The 6,474-nt window shown below is 44.2% G+C and overlaps 1 long non-coding RNA gene across 2 annotated transcripts in view; it reads right to left on the bottom strand.

Moving 5' to 3' along the window:
- Window positions 1–1,912: 1,912 nt before the first annotated feature.
- Window positions 1,913–6,474, bottom strand: part of LOC108447000 — a 13,351-nt gene continuing 8,789 nt past the window's right edge. For both annotated transcript variants that reach the window (XR_001862358.1, XR_001862357.1), the window contains exon 3: window positions 1,913–3,950. This is a non-coding gene — a long non-coding RNA (uncharacterized LOC108447000). The remainder of the gene's footprint in view (window positions 3,951–6,474) is intronic.

Raw genomic sequence — 6,474 nt, 5'->3', positions numbered from 1 at the left:
AAGCTGCTGCACCCATCAAACACAGCCAGGTTCTTCTTGGGAAGGGATTCCCTAAAGGAGGGCAGTGGAGAGCTGAACAGCAGTACCAACAAACATTTCTGTGGAGGCTTGCTCCTCCTCAGCTTGGCAGCTTTCCTCTGAGCCCCTGTTGAGCACAACTGGTGTTCTGATTCTTGCTGTGGAGGCTGTTTGCAGGTCTCAAATTGTCTAGAGCTGTACTGGTAGCATAATAGTCCCTGAGGTGAATTGTCTTATCGTTTCTATTCTTCATATAAGAAAAGCTTAAAGTCGTTAGTCAAATCTTTAGCTGAGCTCTGGATCCCTGTATTGTGGATTAACCACTGAGAGCCCCAGTGAGCAGAGCTCACACGCATGTTCATTTGTTTCAAGCAATGCTGCAAGCACACAGCTGTTAAAAAAAAAATCTTATGCAGGTAGTAACTCCTCACCGCCCCCTCACACCTGCTACTTAGTAGCTTACAAAATCTCCTTTCTGCTGATGGGAATAAAGAGGATTTGTTCTTTCCTCCCTTTTCAGTAGGTTTCTGGGTAGGAGTTAGTTGTGCAGAAACAAAAATTACACGAGCTCCTGGCCTGATCTTGGTGTAGGAAGCAGCACCCTCCCCACGCTCTCCCTGGGCAGCTGCAACGCAGAGTGGATCAGCAAACGCAGCTGGGAGAGAGGGAGGGAGAGAAGAGGGAGGCGCAAAGGCTCCCTGGGCATCCTCAGGCACTATAGCAGCACAGAGACATAAACCTGCCTTGAAATATGCCTTGGTAGATGGTTACCTGCAGCTATTGGTACCACTGGACCTCAGGAATGATGGATATTTATTTAGGACTGGGTAACCACCAATCTTTCCTTCTGTTACAATGCACAGAAGTGCGTGAACCACAACTCCCAAATGCAAAGTATTTTTTGCACGCACTCTGGGATGTGGGAACATTGTTCCCTCTGCCTTGGCAACCCAAATGCAACACTACTGATGATCTGGACAACCTCTCCCTTGCGACTGCATCACAAGCTTTGCTTGGTTTTGGGTTTTTTTCCTTGGAAATAGAGGGCAGTGAGAAGATGAGATAAAGACAAACTGCAGTGCTGTGAGACACAGTGGTTCCTCAGCAGATTCACAGAAACTCTCCCAGGAGTGCAAAAGCTGGTCTCAGATCTCTGTTTTATGCTGGTGTTTGAGCACTTACCATATGAGATACTGCAGGAGGCACTGAATCCTAGTCAAAGCAACTTTCAAAAAGAGAGGAGCTGCTTGACAACGAATCTGGACACAAGGGGCTCAGGCATTTTGAACCTGGCATTCAGCAGCTGTTACCTGGAGGGACTCCTCTAGGGGATCTGGTATTTCAGAGAACTCCTTTCAAAGAGTCAGTTGTTAAACCAGGCACAGGGGAGTCTGAATATTTATTCAGCCTTAGCTCTGCCCCTTTGAGCGTGACACAGCAGTTTGCTATTGTGAACACCCGCCTGCTGTCAAATTAGCAGGACTGCAGCTTAGACAGGGGGTTGTGTTCACAGAAATCCTGGGAAGCAGCTTTTTGTATGCTGAAAACACTGCACTCTGCTTCCTGGAAGCACAGAAACAGGCAATAATGTATTTGGTCACTCTAGTTTCTTCCAAATATATGTGCATCCCACCACTGGTGGTAGAGGAATTGGCTTGCCTCACGGGGTATAAATACAGGTTTTGGGAGTTATTTTTGGATGCGGACACAGAAATTCTTCAGCAGTTCTTAATTTCTAAAATCATTTTAGTTCATAGTGAATTGTAGTATTATAACATCTTCCAGTGAAAATCTTTGTTGCTGTCACTGCCAGTTTAGGACATGCCTTCTCACATGGGACAGGGGTCAGTAAAGGCAAAAAGAAACTTTAAAAAACCCAAACCAAACCAAAACACAAGGTCAAGTCACTTTTATTAATGTTACCTGGTTACCGGCAATACAGTGTTGAGCAAACACAAGCCACTGATCAATAAATGATGACTAGCTCTTGGCTGTGGTTCAGTCCTGGAGAACACGTACAGTACATGGGACACTATCAAAATGAAAATGTCATGGGTCCTCATCTCCACACACAGCTGCACTCCAGTCTGTCCTGGGCTCTGCAGAACACTGCAGCTGGGGCTGTTTACTGCTCCCAAAGTGTTGGTGAATCCTCTTCAGTGAGGGCACCCGCACGATTAAAAGGCATGTTCTTGTACCACCTGAACCCCAGGTATGGACTGAGCCCTCTTGTCTCCAAAGCCCTTGGGAAGGAAATCGGCTTTAAATGGATGATCAAAGGCTGCCAAGCAGTTAGCAGAAGTGGTGTCCTCAAGTCATGCCCAGTGCACGCCTCCTGCACAGTGGGCTGGGAAAGAAGCGACCGGCCTGTGTGCTGTCATGGGGTGCCTGTGTACCTGGTGTGAACTATGAGGGGGTCTGCATGTGCTCTCAAGGGGCTTTGCAGGGGCCAGGGTAAGTGAGAGGCTCTGCAATGTCTGGCCTGGAGCTGAGACATCTCCCTGAGACAAAGTCCTCTGGCGGCAGCATATGTGAACCCCTCCCACTGTCCCACCATTGTGGGGACTTCAGTGTCCAGGAGAAAACATGCCTGAGCACCTCTACCAGAAACACATTTCTGAGGGTCCCCCCGAGGAGAAACCCCCCCTGATTTGGGTCAATTCTGCTTCCTGCATTTTGCAAACAACTGTTGTAAAGATGTGACTTATTTCTGTATGCCACCTGAAACAAGTCAAATGCCCTCAAAAACATCAGAGAAACCTCTGCCACCCTGGATTATCTGTGCAACCAATCCCCAACAGATCCTGCTCTAACAACAGCATCCTGTCTTCCTCCTTTTTCCCAGTTAGTGTCAGGTCTAACATTTATTAGATTTGGGAGTTCTTCTGTTTCAACAATATGATAATCATTCTCTCTCTGCCCTACTTCTATGCTTTTTGGCATTCAGAAAGGTCAATAGTTTAATTCCTAAAGGAGCTGAACATGTATTTCTTTTGTACCTGAAGAACTGAATAAAACAGAGGATGATTTATTTTTGGGGCAGCCTAAAACTTTCTTGTTAGTGTAGTTCCCCTGGTATACCTGCACTGCGTGGACTTTGCAACTCCAGCAAGCAAAGAAGCTCTACCAGCAAAAAGCACCTTTTGCCAGCTGGTGTACAGCATCTGTTTTGCCCGTGGTAACACACTTTTTAAACAACACTCTTTTGAGAAAACAGAGGATGTAGCATCAATGTGCTGCAGGGGAGGGGTGTCAAACTGTCCAGGGAGCTGGTGCAAGAAGGAGGAGCAGTGGAGAGTGCAAGAGAGCTCAAGCATAAGAGCCCCTGTGAACATACCCACAGCTGTGCCTTAGAGAGGATGCTGAGAGGAACTTCCCCAAGGACCTACGGGGCCTCTGGCTGAGGCTGAAGGGAGTTACTGAGTGCTGGTATGACATGTGTGCCATGGAACTGCCTACCGTGCCTGGAAACTGCTGCAAGCTGGAGGGAATTCATTTACTATGCCTTGATTTCTATTCATCTCGAGCAGGTTGTCCAGTGCCTGTTCTGACAAAAATGTGTCCCCAGTAAGGTTCATGGTATCTTCATGCACCACGGTGAGTGTAGCCACAACACAGAGATGGTGAAAACATCACTTACATTTGTTCAGACTGAGTAGGAAGGTGGAAAAGTGGGGGTCACTCCACCGTAGTGGTTGGATGACTTGTTATGCTTCCCTTGCATAGGTAAGAGGGAGAGAAGTTGGTGCCTACTGTCCTCACTGCAGTCTCAGCAGGCTTAACATCAACATGGTGGTGACCCTAAATGTCAGGCAGTTTCATGAGGATGCAGAGCATGTGCTGTTGTTTTAGCAGATTTCCCAGGTGGTGGTCTCTGGCTAAGAACTCAATTCCAGGGGTTAGCTCAAGAGAAAGCAGACTTTGCAATGAAACTGAAATTAGAAATTATGTATTAAAAACCAACTGTGTATTGCAGCAGGTGAATAGAAATGAATGCATTATAAATAATAAATAGAATAAATAGCATGTGATTTAAATACTATAAATGTAACAGAAGAGAATACACAAGTATTGAACATTTTGAAATCTTGAAAATGTTAAAATAACACGGATGGGTAGCCAAACATTGCACAGACTTCTGATGCAGCCCAGTTTTGTTATTTTGGTTTTACAAGAAGTAGCCTGGTTTGTAGACAGTCTGAGGGTAAAAATAAAAAAAGAGTCTACATTATTTCCATAGCTTCTTACTGAAGACCACATTCTCTGGTTCCTCTTTCCTCTTTGATCCAGCTTAAACTGAAGGTCTTAACATAATACTCATAATCCTTCAAAGAAATCTAAGGCTCTGAAAGAAATGCAAAAATTTACTGCCTTTGCTACTTTCCTACTTCCCTTTTTGTATATGCAGCTTGGGATTAAAAGCAGCTGCTCTTTGGTTTTGTTTGCACAACACTCAAATCAGCAGATTTGGTCCCTCTCTGAGTTTTCTATACTCTGCTGAAAAGTCTGCATTTTCCAGGCAGCCATCAAACTCGCATTCCAGCAGGAGCCCAGACTGAACCTGTCTGCCTGAAGGCACTACCAGGTGCTTTGCTCTTGCACCCTCCTGTGCCTCATGCCACTTCTGAAAACGACACAGCTGTCCTTACAAGATATCTCCGCTTCCATTTGTATCATCTGCACCATCCTGGAAAGCAGAATATTCCCACTGCTTGTACAAACAGCTACATGGTAGTGCTCGCTGCATCCCACGGCAGGGGGGTTGGAGCTAGATGATCTCTCCTGTCTCTTTCAACCCAAACCATTCTGATGATATGATTCCCTGATTTCACTGCAGTCCTTAAGCAAAGTCTCAGGCACTCATTTGAAAATATTTGCTTTAAATGGGGGATCACTGTGCCCTGGAGGCTTTGTGAAATAAAATTCTTTTGCATAGCATAGTGAAACAAGAAGCTCTGAAATAATTTCTCCACCAGTGCTACATCATATTGTCCTTTCCTTATTTTTCATGTCATTTCCCGTTTCTACAAGCTTCAAATTAAGAAATTCTTTGTATCAGGAACATATAACAAAGCTGCTGCTTGGCTACAGCTCTTTAATTTAGAGATGTCGATTCCTTTCCTGGAGCAGTCCTGACTCTTAATAGAATACTGTGTGCCACTCAGTGCCTGACCCCAAGACTGGCCCCGTGCAAATAATCAAAACTTCCCATGGAATAAAGTTCTGCTCATTCCAAGTAAAAAAGCAGCTCTTTCATTAACTTTACTGCCGTTTACCCATGCTATTCTTGTGAGAGTAGTCCCCAGATGGCACTGTTTGGCCATTTAATGTGATTTTTTCTTGTCTGCCTTTTTTTTTTTTTTAAGTTCATATGCAGTGTAGTCTTTGAAGAAATACTATACATTCCCTTGATACAGAAGGAAAGGACTGCTTCCTAGGAGCTGTGGCTTGATGATGGGATTATTTATTTCTTCTTGTTCTTAGAGTCTCCTCCATTGAAATGGCTTAATTCTTTTTGAATGCCAATGTTCCACAGTTCTCTGCTCTCCTGGAGTCCCTTTCTCCCATGATAGATCTTCTCTCTTGCCTTTGAATGTTCTTCAAGTATTGCAGGCAGCATGAAGCTGACAGCAAGGCCCTGCTGTACTTGGCTAGGTGGTAGATGCTGAAGCATCATACTCACAACCCGCCATCCTTCTTTGCAGCGTCAGATTCCCATACTTACACTGCCAAGGGTGTTTATGTTTCTTTACTTTTTTTTAATGTCTTTTTTTTATGACTGCTTCCATTGTTAAGTCACACTTCGGCTACTTATAAGAAAACCAAGGTGACTTTGATACATTTTTCTCCAGACTTTCAAGCTAATAAAGGACTTCTAAACTGTTAATAACTAGTAAGATTGGTACTTTTTTGAGAAAAAGCCAAAGTATAATTTTTCTTGTTGCATTCAGTACTCAGGAAGGGGACACAGAACTAGATAAAAACAGGGCAACACAATGGACAGAAATATTCAGGGAAGGAGGCATAGTGGCAGTGAAACCTGTTCTCAGGTGGAAAGAATTAAGTTCCTCATCTAGTAAGGGAAATGATGAGCTTCAGAAAGAAAGAGCATGTCTATTCAGTAAAGTCATGTTAACCCAACAAAATGAAGGAGACAGATTTATTGGTACTCAGCTTGGGATTCTGAGGAGCAGCTGATTAAGAGAAGTCAAAGGTGGTAGGTGCTGACTGCAATAGCCCATTCAGAGACAGGATTGATTTGTGCTGTCCTGTGGATGGTAACTTATTTACATCTTTACTGGTGATTTTTGGCACAAGAACTAGAACTGGATTATTTAAGGAGATGAGAGCAATTATACAAACGTGAGTTTCAGTAACCTAAAGTGACAAGATTATGGTCTTGAGAACCAGTGGCTAGAATCTTTGTGATCAGCTGGAAATACATCAGAGGTCGTG

The sequence above is a fragment of the Corvus brachyrhynchos genome, unplaced genomic scaffold (assembly GCF_000691975.1).
Source record: "Corvus brachyrhynchos isolate BGI_N302 unplaced genomic scaffold, ASM69197v1 scaffold22, whole genome shotgun sequence".
Taxonomy (NCBI): Eukaryota; Metazoa; Chordata; class Aves; order Passeriformes; family Corvidae; genus Corvus; species Corvus brachyrhynchos.
Note: the sequence above shows the minus strand (reverse complement) of the source record. Positions and strands in the feature narration are given on the sequence as shown.